This window comes from Nicotiana attenuata, unplaced genomic scaffold (genome assembly GCF_001879085.1).
Source record: "Nicotiana attenuata strain UT unplaced genomic scaffold, NIATTr2, whole genome shotgun sequence".
Lineage (NCBI taxonomy): Eukaryota > Viridiplantae > Streptophyta > Magnoliopsida > Solanales > Solanaceae > Nicotiana > Nicotiana attenuata.
Window position 1 is genome coordinate 200,714 of NW_017671452.1, and position 3,678 is coordinate 204,391.

Below are 3,678 nucleotides of genomic sequence, written 5' to 3' on the forward strand. Positions count from 1 at the left end.
TATATATATATATATTATTTATGTGGCTCGGGCTGCACGCTGCAGTAGGCCTTAAAGGCTTTATTATTATTATGAGATCGAACTGCACGTCAGAGTAGGCCATATTGGATTTACATAGCGCTTGGGCTGAAGGAGCCCCTCCGGAGTCTTCATCCCCCACAGTGAGCGCAGTTACTATATATATATATATATATATATATATATATATATATATATATACACACTTCCCAGGGCATGGAGTTGCCTTATTTATTTATTTATATTTGGGGTGAAGTTTCCTGGCATGGAGTTGCTACTTGGGATGGAGTTCCCCGGGCTGGACTGGCCCTATACAGTACTAAGTGACTGACCGTCAGTTGATATTTATATTGAGAGATGGATCTTCCCTGGGCTGGATTGTCCATATACAGTACTGAGTGATTGAGTACTCTAAGAGTGTGAGTACACGAGGCATCCATTGTAGTGTATCACATACAACATGTAGATTGGCATGTAGGTATAGAGATATCATATTCCTTATATCATTTAGATTTGATCTATTTTACTTGTGTTGAGTTTATTTGTTGTAATTGAAAGCATGCCTACATTTCTATACTGTTATTTCTATATTGGATTGTACCTGTTGAGCTCGTCACTATTTTCAGCCCAAAGGTTAAGTTTGTTACTTATTGAGTGCATGAGGTTGGTTGTACTCATACTACACTTCTGCACCTTGCGTGTAGATTGTGGATGTTGATGTTGTTTTACATAGAAGGAGCTAGCATTGAAGATGTACCTGCAATCCAGTCGCAGTTGCCTCTTGTTCTAGTAGCTTTAGAATTTATAATATATTCATGTATATTTTCGAAACAGATGTTGTATTTTATTTCACGCCAACTTTGTAAATTCTTAATATTAGAAGTTTGTGATTTGTACTACCAGTCTTTGGAGAGTGTATTAGAGTCAATTAAATATTAATTGAATCGGGTATTTGCTATTGGCTTACCTAACGGGTGAGGTTAAGTGCCATCACAGCTAGTTGGATTTTGGGTCGTGACAAATTGGTATCAAAGCCCTAGGTTCATAGGTTCTACAAGTCATGAGCAAGTGTCTAGTAGAGTTTCGCGGATCAGTATGATGACGTCCATACTTGTCTTCGAGAGGCTACAGGGCATTTTAGGATAAACTTCCCATCTTTCTTTATTTATCGTGCGACATTGATTCAGCTTGAAGCGTACCTCTTTGAATTTCTTCCACTCACTCATATGCGTATGTGAATGCTCGGTATCAGCTATGCATCGGCGGCTTATGATTCTATGAACGAGGTACGAGAAGTGTTTTTTGTGCTTGGGTGATGGGCCAGTTTGGAGAACTTGAGGCGGGGTTTAGACCGCAGCGTAGGCTCGGTAATTTTAGTTGGGAGAACTTGTTCTTTTGGACTTATATGTCTGATAGTGTCCCTACAAGTGGAACTTGTGGCTCGATGAGCGGTTGAGTGGTTATATGATGAGTATAATGTGACTGTAGGATGTGTTCGGATGGGTTGAATATGATGAAAAGAGTCGCTTGAGAGTTTTCTTGAATATGTTCAGAAAGGGCTATTGGGTGCTTGATGTCTGTCTGGATTTGACATGTAGTCTCGAGTTATGGGTGTGTTAAAGGATCTTTCATGTTGTTTAATTGTGGAGCAAGTAGATTTTCATGTCTGGTTGATGAGTTCAAACTCATGGAGATTAAGGGATGGCATAGTAGTTGTGGCTATGGAAGGGTATAGAGAGATGCCAGTTTGAGGCTGAGCAAGCGGGTTAGCATCTGCATGGTAATTTACGGATGTGTGATTCTTACAACATCGTGTGGAGAATTTCTTTTCTACCAGCGGGTTATATCTGTCGAGATTTGAATTTAAATTGGTTGATAAAGTTGACCCGACCGTCACGAGAATGAAGGCATGCTTAGAAGATGATTTGAGGTACTATATAATTTGTGTTGCATGAGCTTGTGAAGAATTTGGTTGAATCTCGCTGGGGTATTATGGCAGCAATAGAGTATGGGTATTGTGAGTTACCGAATGTTTTATTCTATGGCTTTGAGACAAATTGGGGAGCCTGCTATTGATGATTTGATTTCATGGTTATGTGTTAAATACTAGTGTTTGGTCTAAGGTATACTTGTGCATCAGTTATGACTTGCGAAAGTTGAGATTGAGGATGACTCGATTAATGAAATTCCTGGATATAGGTTATATTAAACTTTATGAGTATATAAATATTATGGGATGAGTGAGTTGTTGTTCGTGAAGGGTGTAGTGTACACGGAGTATGAATTTGATCAATGGTGTTAAAGCAGGGTTACTTCTTCGTGTGTTATTGTGCGAATAGGGCACGTGTCTTTCGGTCCGTTGGGTGGTGCAATTGAGATATGAGCAGAGTGGATGACTCTCGAAACGTTTATAATGGATTCAAAATGTATATGTGGCAATTGAAAATTTTCCGGATTTGATTTGTATATCGCTAGAATCAGTTATTTAAACTAGATGGTGTCGGGACTTGCGATAATTCTGTATGACTATGGATTCCACATTTCTATATAAGAAAGGTAAAAGAATAATTTTTAAATTCACATAAGGTCTTTTCAGAGTGGGTATCTCGGTTGTGGTACTTATAGGAGTACTTAAGAAGAATACAACGGCTTATGGGACTTAGGGCGGTGTGGTTTTATGCTGGGATCTCTGGTAGTGAGCTTTGGGTAAGGATCATGGTGTTATGGCAAGGAAGAGTGTCGACTTGAGGATAATTCGGAAAGGTATCGAAGAAACAAGATAGCTTGGTAGTAAGTTGGATCAGCACGGTAATGGATATGATCGGTTCTTTGGGTAATTATGATGTGGTGAGGCTCTACATATGTTTTGGTGGCAATATTCTTGGGTTGACGAACTTTGTGGCTTAGTTGAGCTAGAGGAATTAAATTCTGATAGCATGATTATGTGCAAATGGATTTCAAAGTGTTCTTGATGGTTTTTACCATGGTTTGAGCCAGGTATTTTCTACCTGTGTAAGGAACGTTCTGTGTTTTGTGATTTCCTCCTAGAAGGGAGCAAAATGAAGGTTTCTAACTAACCGGGTATGTAATTTGCTAGTGACTTAGAGTTGATAATGAGCTTCTCATACTTTTCACATGATGGTATGACATATGTGGTGTGGTGTGCGGGATTAAGATTTACATGTACAAGGTGGCGGTTCAGTTTTGAAGGGATGGCTAGGAGTTCTGATAATAGGCTAGATTTATGTGATTTGGTGATTGTTTATCCCCTAGCTTGATTATGTTTCAATGCTATAATATAGTTAAATGATGAAAAATGAGCTCTAATTGTGAATTTCACACGTTGCAGGAGTAAGGAGCTTGTATGAGGCCTTAAAGCTGTGATTGGAGCTACATTGAAGCAAGAAAAATGCCTAGGAGCTGAGTACGCGAGAAGACGAGAAAAAGAATCGAGGAAATAAAGGCCTGGACTAGCGCGCCCACTAGCGCGTCCACTAGCGCGACCGCGCTAGTCCAGATGGTCGAGGCAGAATGGTGGGCTACTAGCGCGGCCATTAGCGCGCCCACTAGCGCGGCCGCGCTAGCCCAGTTCCAGAACGTAAATTTTCAGGGGTAAACTTGGAAGTCTGGGGGTAAATTCACTTAACCTATAGAAGGTCA